The 20,763-nt window shown below is 47.3% G+C and overlaps 1 long non-coding RNA gene across 6 annotated transcripts; it reads left to right on the top strand.

Moving 5' to 3' along the window:
- The first annotated feature begins 609 nt into the window (after positions 1–609).
- Positions 610–6,792, top strand: LOC125320164. Of its 6 annotated transcripts, none has more exons than XR_007201030.1 (7): positions 610–782; positions 1,679–1,974; positions 2,818–3,005; positions 4,325–4,445; positions 5,083–5,774; positions 6,069–6,181; positions 6,561–6,792. It is a non-coding gene; the product is annotated as an uncharacterized LOC125320164 (long non-coding RNA). The 6 variants fall into 6 exon arrangements; XR_007201029.1 differs by lacking the exon at positions 610–782 and adding an exon at positions 951–1,018; XR_007201028.1 differs by lacking the exon at positions 610–782 and having other exon boundaries at positions 1,372–1,974; positions 6,561–6,790.
- The last annotated feature ends 13,971 nt before the right edge of the window (positions 6,793–20,763 follow it).

Below are 20,763 nucleotides of genomic sequence, written 5' to 3'. Positions count from 1 at the left end.
TGATGAGGACTTTTGCTCCAAATGGGAAAGGAGAAAACCTCAGTTCCTAGAGATGCTCCCAGAGATAGTCCTAACAATGAAGATGAGGAAGACCCTTTGCTCCCAGGGAAGGAGAAGGGCCTCTGGTTTTGTTTCTGAACGGCTCAACCTTAAAATTGTACCCCAAAAAACTTCAAGAGTGGACCCTCGAACATGGGAAAACCAATTGCTATCTGTGTGTGACCTTGAACAAGCTGCAAGTCGGGGGAAGGGACTCACATGCAGGCAGAGAGACTCCTCTTCCTAAATGGACTGAACAATATTTGGAAGTGGGTGGCTGCCTCGTTGTGATACTGTTTTCATAGCATGAGCAAGAAGAGACTTCTCTTTCTAAATGGACTAAACAAGGTTATTATGGCAGTGGTAAACAGACTGAACATCTTAAGGGTTGTCTTTTTACATTGTCAGTGGGAGAAGGGAGGAAGGTGGGGGGAGGAGGAGAGTTCTGAAGGTGGTATAATTTTTTTTCCCTTCTTTTAGGTCTGTTAATAAACTTCTTTCTATTCTTTCAAGTTTGGTGCCTGCTTTGCATTTCTCCTAATTCTTATCTCACAGCAGATAAACAGTAATGAGTATTTTAGACCAAACCACTACAGGGGCCGAGGGAGAAGCTGTGAAGATGGGGCAGCTGGAACCCCTCTCCCTCTAGTTCTGCTTCTAGATGTTTATAGTGACACCTATCAAGCTAAGGTTTTCATTCTAGAGGCCGCTCTTTCACATGCTCTGTGTCAATGGATAATTAGGTACATCTCTTGGTACCTGTCAAGGCATCTGCTGCTTTGTCACCTCTATCCCCACTCTGCTGCCTCTGTCCCCATTGCCTTGTCTGCTGTGCCACCTCTGTGCACTGCTGGGGGCTGGGCTGGCGGCCAGGCCCAGCCGAGTAGCGCTTTCAGCCGCGGTCTCGGCTGCCCACATCTGAGCGTGAGAAAGAGAAAGAGAGCAGGCAGGAACCACCGGTGGCGAAGCAAAAAACAGGGTGGGAGCTGCAGGAACAAACGGTGGCGTGAGGCTGGGCAGGAGCGGGCCCTGCCCGTGCTGGGGCCGCTCAGCGCGGCTGCCCCGGGCGGCACAGGGGCTGTCCTTGGGCAAGGCAGCTGTGCCGGCAGGGCCCGGCAGCGGTGCCGGCTGTGCCGCGCTGCCGGGGGCTGTGGGACGGTCCGGCCGGGGCTGCGCTCGCCGCAGCCTGGCCCGCTGGGCCTGCAGCTGGCCCAGCCCCGAGCTGTGGCTGGCTCTGCTCCTTGCCCGGCCCTGGGGATGCTTGGGGAGCTCTCCGTGGGTGCATCGGAGTGCTGAGGGCTCGGTCTTTGGCCCAGCTGGAGGGAGCCTCCTGTCCCTTTGGTGCAGAGGGAGAAGACCCGGCAGTTGGGTTTCTGGCAGTTGCCTCCTGCCAAGGAATTGCAATGGGACACTTTTCCAGACTGTCGAATGAGTAGGGGAGAGCTAAGTAGACAAGGAATTGGTTGTTGTAAAGCCCCAGTACATGTGGGGATTTCTTCTTTCTCACCCTGCTTGTGAGGATTTGAGCTTTTCTCTTGCCTGACAGAAGTGCAGTTGCTGCCAAGGGAAACATACCCAAGGACCAATAGTGACTCAGCCTTCCCTTTGCTTCCTTTCTTCTTTCCTCTCTGCTCCACAGCTCCCTTGAGCCAGAACCTTGGTGCTGCCTCACCTGAGGATTCAGAGCTGCCTCTAGGCCCTTCCAGCACAAGTCCAGGTTCTCAAGAGCGTGAGGCTTTCCCAGCAACTCCCAGGAAAATGTTTGCCACCTCCAGACTTCTTGAGGATTCTTCAGAGGACACACACAGATTTCTACGCCAGCCTGAGCTCATCATTCCGCTGGTTCCTGTAGACCATCAAAGCCTTTTTGTGGCACTTCCAGAGAGCAGCAGCTGCACATCTTCAGAGCAGCACACCCAGCCTACAGCCCATCAGGTAGGGAGAGAGTTTGTACCCTTGCTTTTCAGGAAGATCATGAAAAGTGACCATTTGAAGTATTTTCCTGCAGTGCTCTGTCATGTGTACATCTCGAGTGTGAATCAGACAGGAATTGTCAAGTGAACTGGGAAGCAGGACCTTGATAACAAAACCAATCTCTGTCTGCTTTTGCTGTCCTTCCTCCAGATTTGGAGGGTGTTCTGGCCGTTTTCCAGGCAGCCTCTCTGTAGGGATGAAAGGGAGAGGCAAAAACCATTGGTCCACAAGCGGTCAGTGTCAAGTGCACCCCCATCTTCCTTGGAATGAAGCCCAACTAGGATGCTGATAGGATATTGCAGAGGTTGCAGATTGTCTCTCCTGCAAAGAAGGCTATTAAATTTCAGGGAGCTCTGTGTGTCCCCAGAAACGCTGCAGCTGCAGAATACGGCCTCACCCACAAGGTTGCTTTTTACAATACAATCACAGTTGAATTTTAGCATGTGTGTCTGCAGATCTGGGCTCTTCCTGGGTGCATCCACTTTCTGTGGTCTGTTGGGATGAGAAACTCAGAAGCAGCCACATCCAAAAGCTGCTGGGGAGATAGAAAAGGCTGAGATTACAAAGTCTTTGTGTGTAGATCAGTTTTACAATCCATCCTTTAATATACCTACCTATCATTTATTAGAAGAAACACTGTTTGCGAGGAAGAAATCAGTCTTCCAATCCCCTGGGAAGTTGGAATACATTTCTGGAATTGGGTTTGCTGTGTGCTTCCTGTGATGTTTGCTGCAAGGCAGCAATAGAGCTCTGTGTCCCAAAGCCACATTCTGGAGCCTGACCAATGTGTTTGGATTCCTGCAGCCACACCGGGCAGTTCAGCCTCCAGTGCTTCACGTGGCAGTGCTGGTTGGGCAGCATGGACGGCCTCCAGCTGGGCTTGGAATAGTCCTGGGCAAGAGGAATTGCCACCCCTGGATCTCGACCTTGTTCTTGAGACACTGGAGGAGATGCTGTCACCATCCCTGCCTGAAAGGTCTCCCTGTGCTCAGGTAACTCCATTGGGTGGGAATGAACGGGGCTGGGCTGAGAGCTGTGAATGTTGTTGCATGGCTGAGAAGCAAAGGCTTCTTGGATTAAGCTTTGAATGGACAAGGAAGGATTTGCTTGGTCAAGCAAGATTCCAAAAGAAGAGGGAATGGAAAGTCTCCCCCCTTAGTGAGGATGAGAGGCGTGAGCCTGTGGTGGCCAGGTTTGGGTGCTCCTTTTGCTGGGAAGAATCCCTGGTGCAGGGGCCTTTGTGGTGATGAAGTGGAAGCTTTGGCAGCTTTTGGACTGTGTTTGAGAAGTCAATCTTTGTAGAGAAATTGCTGAGTGAATGTACATGCACAATCCAAGCTGTATTAGTGAACTGTCCTTGACTAGAGAAAAAAGAGAGGAGCAATGCCGATGTGGCAACCCGACAGGATGTGGCGGAGTGGGATGCTGACCATAGAAAGAGAAAGACTTATGTTAGTCGTGTGCATATTAAACTGTAACCAATCACTTGCTATTAAAGGCCGCATCAACAGTAGCTGTAATCCAATAGTATGGAGCTTGCTTATGCGTGCTTGGAGAATTAGGGTATAACTATGGGTCTGACAATGGAATAAATGGAGTTCCATCATATCTCTATGAGAAGTGTGGTTCATCCTGGCAGATCTCTGGCTATTAATCTTCTCCACTGTTGAAGGCCTTTGGGGCCCAGACTTCTTTGTTAGGAACAAGGGATGAAAGTGTGTGAGCAGTGGAGCTTTTAGGGGGCAGAAGTGTTGGTTTTGAGGCCCCATGACTTGTGTGATTGGTGAGCAGGACAGTGATGATGCTGGACATGAAAGGGTTAAGGACTCCTTGAAGCCCAGGGGCTGCTTCTGTGTGGAAGAGCAGTTCAGTCAGGGACCATGAGTCCTTGTGTTTGCCAGATTCCCTCTTTGACTTAGGAATCCCCTTCCTCTTAACCCTTGCCTCTTCCCAGCCTTGCCTGGAGTGTTCAGTTCCTGTGTTGGCACTGGCCTTTTTGCGTATTATTATACAACTTTGCCAAAGAATTTCTCTGTTTTGTTTAATATGCAGACCCACTGCCTGCTGCAGATATATTAGCCAGGAAGGGCAGAGTCAAGGTGGAGTGTGGGATTTTTTGGGATCCCCAATATCTCATTGCCAAGTGTGATGAAGTTCTGTCTTCTGTAAACTCAGACACAGCAGTTTTCAAGAGCATTTTCTTCTTCAAGAGAAGAAAATGTGGCAGGCTCTGAAGTTTTGTACCCCTGAAGTAATTCCAAGAAAACAGTGAGTGATCTTTGGGTTTCTTTCTTTCTGGTTTTCTTTCAAGGGGAATATTAATGTTGCCCCTGAGTCTTCAGGAGGGGAGGCCGGGAACAGGGCTGCAGCAGAGGGAGCTTCACCTGGCACCATGAACTGAGGGAACAGTTCCCTGGAGCCCAAGGAGCCTGGTAAGGAGAGAGCCCACACTGCTTTCGAGAGCTCTGAGGTGGCTGCTCTGAGCCTGCCTCTGGCAGGAAGGGAGATGAGAAGAGTTGAGTTCCTGTCTGCAGGGTTGGTGCTCCCTGGTGCCTTTCGTTCAATTCCTGCCCTGGCACAGCCTCCCCGAGCCCTGCCCTCCACGCTTCTCCAGAGGCACTGACACCGAGTGCTGTGCTGTGGCCAGAGAGCCGTGAATAACCCTGACCCTGTGGGAGTTGTGTCACCAACCCGGGTGTCCCGATGTGGTTCATAACCCAGCTCACAGCACCCTTCAGCTTCAGCCGTTTCAGTGAGGTGTCTCTGTCAGCACAGAGGGAGAACAAGGCTGGGCTTCTGTGTGGGAAGAAGCTGGGACTGTCTGAGCTTCAGGCTCTCGTTGGTGCCATTTGCACTGCGGGTGCTGAGACTTTATTGGGAGACTTCAAACCTTTGGAGGTTTTGCAAACTTGGAATGCTCCCTGTTCTCTAAAGAGCAGCCTTCAAACTCCCAAGTGAGAGTCTGCCTTTGAGGCCATCTTTAACAGTCCCTCAGAAGAAGGACCATTGCTGCCCAAGGGAGATGTGCACAAGGGCCAATATCGGCTCAGTGTTCCCTTTGCTTCCCAGATTCCATCTGATTGACCTCTCCAGGAGGGCTGTCCTGAGTGGGAGGAAGAGACAGAGGGAGAGCCTGCGAGAAGATCTGGCAGGTGCAATCCCTCTGTCTATAGTGATATTGATAGATGTGTATAGTTATATTTATCCATCTCTGTAGTTATATTTCTAGATTTATACAGTTGTATAGATATGTCTAGATAGATGAATTTAAAGATGTATAGAGGTAAATTTTTATATATATTTCTGTATATTGTTTTATTTATGTATGCATAGTTGTATTTCTAGGTCTGCATAGTTACATTTTTAAATGTGTACAGTTGCATTTATATATATGCAGTTAAGTTTATAAATAGTTACAAGTGCACAGTTATACATTCATATAGTTATGGGTATATGGAGCATTAGGTACATAGATTGATATCTGTATAGGTATAGGCAGCTTTTTAACCTCTTTCCTGCTCTTCTTCCTCTCTCACCTCTTGTTTTTCCCCCTGTGCCCCCTCTGTCCCCTCCTCCTGTGCTGGCTCCGAGCTGGCGGCCGGGCCGGGCGGAGCAGCAGCTGCAGCCCCGGTGTCCCTGGAGCGGTGGGAGCTGCCGGTGGCCGCAGGCCCTGTGCCCTGAGGAGCTGCTGGAGGACGGTGAGACAGAGGGGGCTGAGGACGCTGAGGAGGCAGTGACACTGAAGGGACGGTGACCTTGAGGTGCTGGTGGGACTGGGGGGTTTGGGGGAGCAGAGGGCGAAGCGGCACTGAGGTAACAGGGAAGTGGCACAAGCTGAGGGGGGTGGCAAGTCTAAGGGGACAGGATGGATCTGAGGGGACTGAGGGGCGTGAGAGGACTGTGGGGGTCTGAAGAAACTGAAGGCGGCTGTGCGTTTTCCAAGGGCATGGCAGGGCTGAGGGCATGGAGGGGGCCAGCAGGGTGCACGGAGGGGTCTGGGACTGCAGCTCTGCCAGGCCTTGGAACCAATTCCAGAGCCTCCACTTTTGCCACAGCTGCCTTGAAGACCTTGAGAAGAGCGGAAGAGTGACGAGAACCAGCAGGGAGAAGCGGAAGGCCACAGCAAGAGCAGCGAATACGGACCTGCTGCTGCCGCCCGAGACCCTGGGTGAGGCCCCAGGGCCGCTGAGGCAGGGTGGGCGTGAGGCTGGCGTGGGCTTTGGCCGCGGGCACTGGCCGGCTGGGCAGGAGCGGGCCCTGCCCGTGCTGGGGCCGCTCAGCGCGGCTGCCCCGGGCGGCACAGGGGCTGTCCTTGGGCAAGGCAGCTGTGCCGGCAGGGCCCGGCAGCGGTGCCGGCTGTGCCGCGCTGCCGGGGGCTGCGGGACGGTCCCGCCGGGGCTGCGCTCGCCGCAGCCTGGCCCGCTGGGCCTGCTTTTTCTTTCTAACCCTCCTGGGGAGGCTCTGAGATTTCCTCTTCCCCGATGGAAGCGCAGGTGCTGCCAAGGGAAACGTCCCGATCCTGACTCGGTGTTCCCTTTGCTTGCCAGGTGTCCCATCTGCTGTCCCCGTCCAGGAGAGCTGCTCTGCACGGGAGGAAGAGACCGAGGGAGAGGCTTTGATGATGGGGCGGCTGGAATCCCTCTTCTTGTATCTCTGTTTAAAGATGTATGGACTTGCTCATAAGATAGTGACCATTACATGGATATTTATATGTAGGTTGCTATTTGTATAGGCATATTTGTATATGTATGTTGTTATATTTATGGGTGTATGGTATGTATATATATACATATATGTTTGTAATTATATATATGTGTATATATCTATCTAAGTATATATGTATGTCGTTATATCTGTGTTAAGTTCTGTTTCCTATGTATACTGTTTTCTAGGTATCTATTTCTATTGATGTAGTTATAGGTATATGGCTACTTAAATAGGTATAGTAGTATTTGGTTAGGTATATATGTCTATTTTTATATTTTTCTATGTATATTGATCTATTTCTAGGTGTAACTATATTTACGTATGTGTTGAGATGTACAGCTATATATTTGTATTGATTTAGTTGTATGGATATGTAGATTGGTAGGGTTGCCTATAGATAGGTTTGTTGTATGTATCTATTTATAGATATAGTATGTAATATCTAATATTTAATCTATATTTCTATCTGTATATTGTGGTGGTCATAAATGTCTTTTTTCTATTTCAATATGTGTTTATTGAGTTATTAAATATTGAATTTTCTATTTAAATATGTGTTTATTGAATTATTAAATATGCTGTTTATTGAGTTATTGGCATAGGGCTAATTAGAGAGGGATATTGATATTTTTCTACTGATATATGGGCTGTACGCTTGTAGTAGTATGCAATAAATTAAGTTGTTAACCTTCAATTGATCTTTGTGTATAGTGAGTTGTTGTAGAGGTTGGCAATAAATTAATTCTTGTTAACGGAAGTTGGTATTTGTATATTTTTACCTTGCATTGTTGTAGAAATCTAATAAAGAACTTTTTTTAACTTGAAGTTAGATCTGTAGAGTTCTATATTGTCAGCGCAGGTGTAGCAATCTGCAATAAATGACATTTGTCAGCTGAGATGAGTGTTCTGCCATTTGTGCTCTCCAAAGCAATGGGCAGATGTCGACGTGAGGACGCTGGAGGCTTTTGGCCGTGAAAATCCCCAGCCGTGCCCAGCAGATCCCCCAGCTGCAGCCAGGCTGGGCAAGGGAACGGCACCTTTGGCATGGCAGCAGAGCCACACGTTGGCTACAGACTCGCTGCAGAGGCCTGCTGAGAAAACGGGACTCCCCTGAGCGTAGAACTGCAGCCAGGAGCCACCCGGCGAGCAGAAATCGTGCACAATGAGCACAAGAAAGAAAATGTGGCCAAACAGATGGGATGATACTGTGGGAGCCTGATTAGATGCCCTAAATCACCGCTGTCTAGGCAACAAGAAAGTGTATCAAATTCCTTCCATGAAAGATAGGATTGCACTTTCCCCTTCATTTACCTTGCTGTGCAAGTGGAAGATGTCCTCGTTACTGAGAATTTTTGCCCTTCAGCACCTCCCTCACTCACATTAATTAAAAGATTACGTCCTACAACGGGTCACCATAAATGAAAACAGCCCTGGCCTCGTGACAGTGTTTGCAAAGTCTTCCCTCCTCCTGCCCCTTCCTGTCCAAACTCTACCTGAGGTGAGTGAGAGCTCCAGGAATTCAGGAGGGTGCAGTACCACCACAGGTGGGAAGGTTTTGCAAAGCTTCCGAAGTATCAGGAAACTCTGGCTTCTTCCCCTGGAGTATTTTTCTGCTCATGCAGGATCTGGGAGGACGCTGTGCCTCCAGCTCACTCAAGTAAAGTTTGTTTTCTTCATGGCTTGAGTAGAGGAAAAAGAAAATTGTAATTTTTAAAGTGAAATTGGGGGTTTGGTGCAGCTGAGTTTGCTTCACGATTTGCTGTGGAAAGTAGAGTAAAAGCTTTGAATTCCCAACAGGAGCTGACTACCGGCCCCCACAGAGACTTGAATGAGGCCCAGGTGTGCTTGCTGCACACTGCTGGTCCAAGGGAAAAGTTGGGAAAAAATCCCCTTTTATTGCAGATGGAGCCTCTGTGTACTGTTGTCTGAAGGGCTGTCTGTGGTAAAACATGGTAATCCAGCCAGCAACTGTGGATATGGGAGCTCTAACAGCAAGCTGCTTCTCCAGAGCGAGGGACAGGGCCAGCCCCAAAGGCTGAAAGGTGTTCTGGGGACTGGCGGAGGTACTGGAAGGCCAGGCTGTCCTTGTGCAGGGATGGCCTTCAAAGGGGCCTTCACACCTTGTGCTGCTGGCAAAGGGCAGCTGGTGGCCTTCCACAGAACGCTGCTTTTGTCCAGGTCTTGGAAATGTTCCAGCCAGCATCAAGTCCTGCTGCTCACACCAGCCCCTTTCCAAGCAGGAGCAACTTTGTGTAGGCAGCCTGACAGCGTAGTGGCAGGAGAAGAAAATACGCAGCGGAGTGTTATCAGCTCTCTGTCAGAAGCTGCATCCACAGTCCCTTATCTCTTCCAGTTGTCTCAGACGTGGAGGAAGCAGCGGTAAATCACTGATCCTGGAAAGGAAAGCGGAAGGAGCAAAGGCAGTAGCTGCTCCCTGGGGTCTTGGGAGCAGTGAGAGCCATCCAAACTAGGACCATTGCTGGGTTGTGGAGATGAGAGTGACCAAGCCGGCAATCCTCTGCATGCGACTGCAGCCATCTGTGAATAGGAGCATGGAAATCTGACCTTGTAAAACAGAAAAGGTGTCCTTGGGTATTTGCCCAAGCTTGGATATGGTCTGAGCCACCTGGGCTAGTGGAATGTGTCCCTGCCCATGGCAGAGGGGCGGGATCTAGAGTGTCTTTAAGGTCCCTTCCAACTGAAGCCCTTCTCTGAGTCTGTGAATTATAAACCCATCATGACAAAGAGAACACAACAAATCTGCATTCCCTGCTACGTTATTGGAGCTTGCTGTAGTCACTTGTGTCACCTGGAGACTGCTTTGTATTTGGAGAGATTGTCATGGTCCTGCAGTATCTAGGTGTGACTTTCCCCGGTTCCGAGCGACAACAGATGCCAGAACAGGCTATTTGCAAGCACAGAATTGGTTAAGCTGCCTGTGAACCTGATGGCAGAAGTGTGTTGGTGTTATTGCAGTGTTTACCCTGGACAGGTGATAGTTGGTTTTCGTTCTGAACGTGCAATGTTCATGCACAATGCTTATGTATGCATAAATACTGGCTTTAAGTCCAAATTCCCTCTTCACACAAGGACGTGCAATCCATCAGAAATATTTAACAAGGAGCCATATTAGCTTTGGGCTTGATGGTATGGCTTGTTCAAAGTGTGTGACGAGTAATGGTAGCCCTAAGAAATACCGCTCTTGTTAATTTGGGTTTATCCTTTATCAACCCTCTTGCACAGAAATCACGTACTTACAGCAGAGACTAAATGCAATTCCTTAATACAGACGAGAATTGTGCAATCCAGGCAGATTAAAGGGGGAGTGTTCTGTTGCTGTGAAAAGACAATCTAGATAACCTGTTTGCTGTACGTCCTGGAGAAGGCTTTGCAGTTAAGAATGAAAAGGAAAAACCCGTTTCTCTTTCTTAAGACGTATCTCGAAAGAGCTTTTTGTATTACCAGAAGCAGCTACACTGATATTGACCTGCACAATTATAAACGCACAACAACCGCTTACATAACTTAACCTGGCCATGATTTTTAGCTGCAATTCCAAAATCTCAGAAAATATGTTTCTATACTGTAAACAATGAAGGAGAGCGGAAATACCAACATTTCTCATTAGCCTTTTGGCTTGGAAAGACCATTTAATTTATGCTCCCTTAGCTGTCAGCCTAAACTCGGCTGTGCAAACCTTAGGTTTGTGTTGGGCCTTATGTACTTCTTTAGCATCAGCTTAGGTGCAAACCTGGTATAAAACCCTCCAGGCATCACACTGATTTAGAGTGACAGAACTTCACTCTTCCAGCACGGAATTTCCTTTCCTTTACTTGCTCCTGCAAGTCATTGCCACAGTGGAAGTGGAATCAGTGCCTCGCTCTCTGGATGTGGTAGGATTTTACACCTGTCCTGACAGACAACAGGGACGCAAATTTGTTTTCAGCATACCATTACATCTAAATCTTTGGTTTGAGAGCAAAAGGAAAATGTTCATCTAAGAAGTAATTTTTGCCTGGATTTTTTGACATGAGGACAACCTGGGGTCTGCTGGCAAGAGCAACACTGTCCCTGTGGGTATGAACCTCCCTGAAGGATGAAGAGACTGTTGCCACAGAGGTCACATCTGCAGGATGAAAACCCACCGTGCCATTAATTTGATGCAAACTAAGCCCAAGTGGCCCAGCTCTTCATCCTCAGCGCGGACTTGCCATTGCAGAGATGTTATTAGCAGACTCAGCTCTTGTTTACAAGTGGTGTTAAATTGTCAGACAAATCAGCCAGCCCTCCCTCTCTTGTCCTTCTTGGCCTCCGGCTGCCCAGCTGCTGCTGAGAAAGGGAGAGGCAGAGTCCTTCCAGGTAAACAGAGATTTCCAATGGGTACAGACTTTCTCCTTTCTTTTGTTTTCCAGTGACAATAGAGGGGTTTGTCTTCAATCTCTGTGTCAGCAGGGAAGTTGTGCTTGCCCATCATGCCTAGGATCTGAACAACTGTGATTTTTAAATTTTTAAAAAACCCAGAGTGACGTGACCTTCTTCAGGAATCTGGAGAGAAGAGTCAAAAGGGATTCCTGGAATGGTGTCATAAGCAGACAGTGGTATTAAACATATTTCGATAAAAAGGCATAAAAGCTCATAAAGCGTATAGAACTGATGTAAAGCTAATCAAAAAGAAGTATTTTCTTGTAATAAACAGTGAGGATTGCAGATCACAGGAAAAGAGGTTTCTGGTGGGAGGAGCACAGGTTTTAAATGTAGGACCAGCTCTTGAGGTTTGATTTGTTTCCTCTTTCAGACTACAAAGAAGTCTTGGTGTTTCTGAGTAGAATCTGGTGCCAGAAGTTTGAGAATAGGGTGTGATGAGATCACCAGAGTATTTTACCTGTATCTAGGAAGAAGCCCTGCAGAGCTTCCCTTTGGCTTGGATTGAAAGTAGAAGTCCTGTTTTTACCAAGAATATTGGTCTCTCTGTGTTTCGGACAGAGCAAAAGAAAACAACAAACTGCCTGAAGTCTAAAGGTGAAGTGTGTCACAGAGGGCTAAGAGTTCACCAAGGCAAGAGAGCCCCATGTCATTTAAACTGTTCTTTCCCTAATAACAATAATTTCCCAGTCCGTGTTGATTTCATCAAGCACCAGCAGAGTAAGTCAGATTCTCTTTTCTTGTTCTGGCCTTTCACATATCACTAAGGAAAGGTGAGGCTGTGTTATTCTCAGCTAAATTTTAAATTCTTCAGAAATCAAAACTGAATTCAAGTCAGGTTCATAAACACTGTAACTTACAGACTTCTTAAAAGCTTGTATCCTTTTATATTTACCTGGAGATTTGAGCTCATTCCTTGACAAGAAGAAAAGGCTACATATGGGACTAATCCTTTTTTGGATACGAAACAGTTTTCAGCAGAAAAGGGGAGAAAAAGGCCTTTGAACACATCTTTACTGACAAGAAAGGTGGCTGCTGCAGCAAATACTTATCAGGTCAAAAAGGCATGGCCTGTCATTTTCTCTTATTACGTGTGCATGAAATAGTGGTATGAAGCCTCTGTTTTCAAGACTATAAAAACACACAGTACAATGTGAATCTCTAGTTAATGTCTTTAACAGTGCAACTTATGCTGGATTCTAAGAGCTCTGTTTAATTCCTTTAATGCTCTGATTGCTCCTGTGAATGTTCAAAAGCCATTAACCATAGCACTCAGTGTTTGGCAGATATTTGGTCTTGAAGGAAAACTTTTACTAATTTTTTTCCTATCTCTTTTAAAATTCACAGTGTTTAGTTAATAGCAAGAGCTAGAAAGCAAAAGCATGTGGGAAAGGGCTACTTATTGTAGCAAACATATCTGTTGTCAGAAAATGTCCTTTAGATAAAATCAGAATTTCAGAACTCTATCCACTCCCTCTCTCCCTCTCTCCCTCTCTCCCTTTCCCTTTCCCTTTCCCTTTCCCTTTCCCTTTCCCTTTCCCTTCCCTTTCTCTTTCCTCTTTCTTTTCCTTTTTCCTTTCCCCTTTCCTGTTTCCCCTTCCCCCTTCCCTCTTCACTCCTATTGTCTCTTCTTTTCACACACAGAGGCTTTTATCATCTGTCCCCTTCCAAGTAATTTACCACCCCTTCATTAACTCTGCCAGATGCTGTTTGAAGGTGTTCTCTGCATTCGCTGAGAGGCTCTCACAGCACTACCAACAACAGCTGTGAAGCCAGAGCGGCAGAATTTGTCATTGCTGCCCCTGGAGTGGAAATACCAGTAGGAGCCCATGCTCTGCCTCCTCGTGCTGACAAATCCCTGGAATCCCTTCTGCTGTGCTCAGGGTCTGTGGCAGCACTACCAGAGAAGACAGAGCATGTGGCAAATCCTCAGGGACACCTTGGGCTGTGGCACTGGACAGCAGGACCCTCTCTTGGCCAATGGTCAGTTCTGCAGAGAGGTATTGCCATGCTCCTCAAAACACTCCTTTCTTTTCTGGGGAAATCCCTTCCGCTTCCGTCACTTATGACTCTGAGGGGGGCCAAAGACTCAACGCTCTTTTCCTGATAAAGCAGATGATGGGCAGTTCTTCAGCCCATGGAATAACAAATAAATTCTTTTGACCTAAGTAGCCTCCAAGCACATACTTTGCAAGGGAATTACTTCCCCACTCGTGGTGCACTCTCCCCCTTCTATTCTAACAAAATCCCAGTGCTTGATGCAAACAGCCCAGGATATTTTCATGAATAGCTCATAAAATGGCTCACAATCAGCCTCTTGAGAAAAGCAAAGTGTGTTTTCTAATACAACCAATTAGTTCGAGTTTTGAATGTTTTGCATTTGCAACTGAGGCCCTGTAAGCAATTCTAATTGTTGTCAGTAGGTGAGGTACTTATGAACAAAGAATTAAGTTTTACATGGCATTTCCTCATGGGTAATGATCATAAAAAAGAATGGATGTTCAGAGGGTGTGTTCTTGTAATGTGATATGTTCAAGGTATGACACACACATACACACGCACAGAGTACAACACTTCTCCTTTATACTTTTCTTTTATAAATACACAGTTTTAAGAATTTGTAATTTTTATTTGGCACAAAAGGCCAAAGATTCTGTAGTAAACACCTGTCTAGCCTCCTGGACCTCCAGTTTGGCCATCCAGGGCCATAGGGTGCTACTTCAAAAGCTATTTTTCAGTCAACAGTAGCACACATAGGCTCCAGGGCACCAACCTGCCCTCTTTGTGTGTCTTCCACAAAAGAGTTTCTTCCAGTTCCCAAATGTCAAAAATCATGTATTTTTGCATGCAAAATAGGATGACTTTTGCTGATATTAGTAACTTTTCAAAGGGCCAAAGCTGATTAAGATTTCTGAAGTTTTACAAAATAGAGATGTAAATGTCACAAAAAGCATAGTAAGAACGAAGGTGTAATCATCCTGAAAAAAAATCCTCTCTTTCTGAAGTATTCATAGAATCACAGCTTGATGCAGAGGCAACTGACGCCGCCTTACCCTGCCAATGAGCCATGCTGGAAATGCAGAGCACGTCAGCCCCAAATCTGGTTCTCTGGCATGTTTTTATGTGCAGTTGTCTCCAAAATCTGCAGCAGCACAAGCAAAAGCCACAGCAAAGCCCATTCTGAGGATGGCTTGCGGGATCCTCCACACCTCTTCCGACTGCACAGGAAAAGCAGGTTCTCCCACAGCAGCAGGCTGGTGACTCTCACATCCCCTCAGCCTCGTGCTGTCACTGTGCTGTACCTTCTGTGTTCTGAGCCAGGAAATGTGACACTGGTGCTACCAGGGACATGATCTCTGCTTTGGCCAGACACTGCAGTGTCTCCAGGCTCCCCTGGGCTCTGTCCAGCCCAGGCCACTGCAGCCCTGGGGCAGCTGTCTCACAAGCAGGAGAGCACGTCCTGCTTTGGTGCAGCTTCTCTTCAGCTCACAGTGCCAGGAGTTATTTTTGGGGGGGGTGAAGCCCCGTGGCTGCACCGCTGCTGGGGCAGAGCGCAGGGACAGCACAGGGACAGAGGCCAGCCTGGGCACAGGTCACCGCAGGGTCCCTCAGCTTCATCGGGTACAGACAGTTCTGGAGACAACAAAATCCCCAGAAAAACTGCAGAACTGGGAAGCAAGAGGACAAAAAGGAGCCTGTGGGCAGACTTTGAGGAGAAAACCTGCAAAAACAAACTCAGGTGGACCCAAGGCCAGCTAGGAAGGGGTTACCACCATCAGTGTGTACCCCTTCCCGAGGCAGAGGAGGAAACCCCCACCAATACCATCACAAACCTCCCAGCAAGAGAGCCAGGACACTGATGGCTCCCTGGGAGCCCCAGGCTGTGGCTGCGAGCTGTGGGACCTGGGAAAGCGTTTGAAGGGCCAGCACAGCACAGGGAGGTGCTGAGGGTGTTTCTGTGCTCAGTTCTCACTGCTCTACCAGGGCTCTTCAGCACCAGTTCACCCCAGGGCTGTGTGACCAGCACAAGTGCTCCAGGGGTGACACCATCGCTGTGTGTTATTACAGCTCCTGCACACACTCATAAGCCAAATGCATGGCATTTTTACCAGGCAGTTCCTTTTTCTTTTTGAGAGTAAGGAATTTAAAGGGTTTAATGGTGATTTATTTGATTTAGACGTTTTGTAACGAGCATACTGAAGTAAGAGGTTGGCACTAAATTTTGAATCAATGCCATAATTATAGAATGCGTTCCCAAATGAAGTCAATGAATATCTATTATTTTCTACTCCCATTGTTTGAGCTGAAATGTGACTTGCACTCCATTTATTGCAAAATAGGAGACATTTTCCAAACCTTCTTAACATTGATTAACAATGTTTACCAATCTTTTCATTTTAACCTAATCTGCTCTTTGAGACCAAAATATATAGAAGCCTTCTGAACAAAAAAACCATTTAATTTTCTGCATTTTAGATCACATCACATCTAAATTCCAAGTAAAACATGTCTGAGCTTCACTTCTCTCTTTCTGACTGCACCCTGCCCTATTCAAAGGCATCATGCAAACATCATTTAGTGCACCATTCTGGATGGTTTGTGGAGTTGCAGACTGGTGTGGGGAGTGCAACACATGTACACACATCAGTGCCAACTGTTCATGGCAACCTCAAACTCAAGCTTAATGTTTCCTTGTCCCAACAGTTGAGCAGCGACATAAATTCAGCTCCCATGAATCCAGAAATTGTTTAAACCAACATAAAATGTGTAATTAACAAATAGGCACCCTCATCATTGTTCTGGTGATTATGAACAGAAAATCATGTCCTACAGGAACTGGAAATGTGTAGGCTGTGCTATGGGGAACACTGGATGTTCAGATGGCAGAGGCACTAGAAATACGCAAAAAGTGCTGGTTTCCGTCTTATGTATTTCTATGTTACCTCAAATTTATGGACAAGAAGCACTTTGCTCCTATTTACAGCACAGCTGAGTGTGCAGCCCTTTCATACTGTGAAAGAACATGACTCTGTCAAGGGAATGTCTGAATGGTTCATGAATCTGAAGAACAAATTGGCCAGATTTCCCTTTATCTCTTGCATCTCAGTATCACTGCCCTTTTGTAAGAAGCCAGGCATTTTCTCTCCCCCATCAGTGGCCGGGCTTGTTTCTCTCTCATCCGTCTGCCAGCACATAGCCATGGACTTGGAGCTCTTCACCTCCAGGAAGCTGGCTCTGGCTGGGTTTGGGGGACAGCTTGGCTATTGTTGACCTTGCAAGCAGCACTTGTTTCTCCTGGCGTTTTCTGGGAAGAGCTGAGAGCAGCACTGGGAATGTTCTCTGAAAGAGCCTCAGCCTTCTGCCATGTGCTGCTTCCATGGAGCAGATCCAAGGATGCCACGTGACCGTCGGGTTTTCATCAGACACGACGCTGGGAAGGCAACTCACCCAGTGTCCTGAAACTGAAATGGGATGAGGGCTGACCCTTTGTTCTGCCCTCCAGAGAAATGCAAGCCCAGGAACTGGTGGCTGCACCTCAAACCACATCTGTCACCAATGTCCTGAACTGGGGCATTTACCCCAACTCCCCCTCCATGGGGATTCTCCAGCAAAAGCCAAGATCAGCTTCTCTCGCGCTGTGTTATGAACTTGTTGGCTGGAGGGCTGACCCAAAGCATGTGAAACGGCGCCGCACCAATTCCATGGGATCTCAGGGGTTGTGTTTACACAGCCTCACGTGTCAGTGCTGATCAAGAACTCTGTGCTCACCTCACCTCAATGGAGATGTGTCCATGTGCAAGGAACACACCTGGAAAAGGTGGGCAGAGTGCGGATCCATGTCATGTTAGTGTCAACTGCTCTAACTGATGGTAGGCCTGGAAAGCTGGACTCGATGGTCTTGGAGGTCTTTCCCAACCTTAATGATCCTGTGATTCTGTGACTGTTGAGGCACAATTTTGGCCATATTGCAGAAAATAGAATCAAACACAACAAAAACCAGAGGAGGTTTCACACCACTTCAGCCTGATATTTCATGCTGTATGCCTGGTAGCACGCTGAGACACTTTAAGATGTCTAGCAATGTTATATTTTAAGGTGACAGCACCAAAAATATTTTCCAAAAATGGCCCAGTACAATTTTATTATCATACAAACATCCAAGGTAAGGAATGCATTTTTGAAAAGTAGCTCATTCCAATGCCATTTCTTGTATTGTCTGGTGTTGTCAAGGATACCAGTATTTATGGTAAATGCCTTCCATAAGCAAGCCCTGACTCTGCTGTAACAGGAAATAATCAGAGACTGAGTTATGTTTCTGTAATTTGCCCCAGAAGCTTTTGTAATCATACCATTGACACAAGAGTACAGCTACTTTTGGGGTCCGTCTTGCTTTCAGTGCCCTCTGAGTTCTACCTAGCAGCCGAAGGAGAATGCTCTGTTACAAATGAAAACTGCTGTCTGAGAACAGCCCACTGATTGCTGGCAAACATTAAGGCTTCCATTCTTCATTGAAAAGGCAGCACTGGTGACCAATATTCTGCTCTGTGTGTCCTCAGAGCTGATCTGCTGGAAGTCTGACTGTCCAAGAGAAGCTTCCTTACTTGTCAACCAAATGTACCAATGTCCAACAGCTATCAGCAAAACTTCGTCCGAACTATGAAATATTGGGAATTCCCCAATGCTCTTTTTTGGGGAATTGACTGTAATTCTGACTGCAGCTGGGTCAGTTATACTGAATCCAGTGCAGCTGAACCGTAACAGACACCAAAAACCTGTGCAAGAGCATCTAAGTCCTAAAGCGGCCCCTGGATCCAGAGAGGAATTTCCCTGGAGTCTCAGAATGACTCACCATAGGTCAAAGGACGAGTCAAGCTGAAAGATGGGCGCTGCTGAGACGTGCCAACAGCCAGCAGTTACCAACAGGCGTAACAAAAGAGGAGGCTCTGTGTGCTTTTCCTGCACCCAGGTACTCGCTCCCATCTCTGCCCTGCATTGGATCTGCATCGGCGTGAGCACAGCTGGGCACTGAGGGAACTGAGAAACAGCCTGGGAAAGAGGATGGTGAAGGTGGCCCTCTGCTCCAAGGATACAACCACAGAGCAGCCCAGGGTGGGAGGGGCCTCAGAGGGTCCAACTTTTTGTGGGAAGGGGAGGGAGTGCCGGAGAGCTTGCCTGGAACCCTGTCCAGCTGCATCTTGGAAACCTCCAGCAAGGGGGACTCTGCCACACCCCTGGGCGGTTGTTCCAGCAAATGCTTGCTCCTACTGGTGCTTTCTCACGTTGACACAAAACCCCTCCCAGTGTTAGCTGTGCTGTTGCTCCTTGTCTTCCCCACGTGGCTCTTTGTGAGCAGAGATGCTCTGTCCCCTTTGTATCTCTGCTGAAAGTACTGGAAGAATGTGATGAACCTCGTGTTCTCCAGGGAGAACAGAGCCAGCTGCTCCAGTCTTCCCTCACGGCACAGGTTCTCCAGCCCTTTGATCACCTCTGTCCCTCCTTTGGACCCTCTCCAGTCTGTAAGAACAGCAGGGGGAGAACAGAGCCCTGCAAGGAGAACCATTGTCCAGTTTCAGTGGAAGCACAAACTTACCCTCAGTCAATGTGACCTTGGCTGTTGCTGGAACAGTTCAGGAGATGTTTGGAGGGAGCAGGAATGGAAATGGAAAAGGAATAATAAAAGTAAAAACAAAAATATCAAAAGGAAACGGAAATGGAAATTATCCCTAGTGATACTTTTCTACCGAGAATTTCTGGCAGTGGAGCACTGTTCCAGCAGGCACCAGAGAAACAGGAGCAATTATTTCTGCAATGAGAACTTTGCCTATTGTGCTAACTCTGTCCTCCACTGCTCAGGCTCCATTCAGGCTCAATGGCTCGTTTGTAAATCATCCAGTGTTCCTTCTTTCCGGAAGGGACTGATGACACAGTGTGTGGTTAGCAGTTTCCCTTGGACAAAGCAGGATATGCTTCTTCCTGACTGACCTGAGTGGGAAGGGACCTGCTCTAGAAATGCTTAATGCCAAAGGACCTCCAGCACTCTGCGTAGCTGCAAAGTTTGGACAATTGCTCACAAACTAATGACCTCTCTTCATCAGTGCTTCAACCTGAACATAATTTATGTTAGTTTTATAGGAACAATTTAAAGAGAAGAGCAGTTCTGTACTCTCAGCTTAATTGTTTTCTTACCAAAATGTCAGTGTCTTTGCCCACTTTTTAAAATAAAACACAGAAAGAAAGGGTTGTCTGTCCTCTCTACACACCGAATGTAGGTATTTCCCCTACCTGAGAAGTAAAAAATATTTACTTCTCTCTTCATAGATTTTGAGAAGTAAAATTGAAGTATTCATATGTCATAATTTGAGGGATCAACCTTGTTGGGACAAGAAAAGGATCCATGTTTGCCTGAAGGAAGAGAGCATGACCTAAATCTTTCACACATTTGCATGTCCTCAGCCATTTCACCTTTCACTGTGTTGGTCACAAGACCCCATGTCACTGTTTTGGAATGGATATTCTTGTTCAGAGCAGGGAGATAAGGCTGAATTATTGAAAAGTAATCATAAACCCAGCAATTAAAATGTACCTTCTACAAAACAATATATCCTTTCAAAAACTTTTTATTGTTATCTGAGCTAAACAGAAACAGTGCAATGAAAAGGGAAAAAAAAACCCCAACTCTAGAGTTTGCACACTATCCAGTAATTCTGTTGTGTAGTCGTTAGTAAGTTGATTACAGGAAGACCATAATTTTCACTGGCACCATTGAAATGGCACAGCACAAATTCTGTGAGACGCTTCAGAATCAGGTCATGGATGCCCTCCAGCAAGCACTGAGCTGGGTTTTGAATTCAATGATGCTGTAGATCTGATTTGTACCAGCTGAGCTTCCAGCTCATTGACTTTTGTAATCTAGTTGTGTCTGCCTCAACAGTCACAGAATCACAGGATCATTAAGGTTGGGAAAGACCTCCAAGACCATCGAGTCCAGCTTTCCAGGCCTACCATCAGTTAGAGCAGTTGACACTAACATGACATGGATCCGCACTCTGCCCACCTTTTCCAGGTGTGTTCCTTGCACATGGACACATCTCCATTGAGGTGAGGTGAGCACAGAGTTCTTGATCAGCACTGACACGTGAGGCTGTGTAAACACAACCCCTGAGATCCCATGGAATTGGTGCGGCGCCGTTTCACATGCTTTGGGTCAGCCCTCCAGCCAACAAGTTCATAACACAGCGCGAGAGAAGCTGATCTTGGCTTTTGCTGGAGAATCCCCATGGAGGGGGAGTTGGGGTAAATGCCCCAGTTCAGGACATTGGTGACAGATGTGGTTTGAGGTGCAGCCACCAGTTCCTGGGCTTGCATTTCTCTGGAGGGCAGAACAAAGGGTCAGCCCTCATCCCATTTCAGTTTCAGGACACTGGGTGAGTTGCCTTCCCAGCGTCGTGCCTGATGAAAACCCGACGGTCACGTGGCATCCTTGGATCTGCTCCATGGAAGCAGCACATGGCAGAAGGCTGAGGCTCTTTCAGAGAACATTCCCAGTGCTGCTCTCAGCTCTTCCCAGAAAACGCCAGGAGAAACAAGTGCTGCTTGCAAGGTCAACAATAGCCAAGCTGT

This window comes from Corvus hawaiiensis, chromosome Z (genome assembly GCF_020740725.1).
Source record: "Corvus hawaiiensis isolate bCorHaw1 chromosome Z, bCorHaw1.pri.cur, whole genome shotgun sequence".
NCBI classification, from domain to species: Eukaryota; Metazoa; Chordata; class Aves; order Passeriformes; family Corvidae; genus Corvus; species Corvus hawaiiensis.
This window is presented reverse-complemented; position numbering and strand designations above follow the sequence as displayed.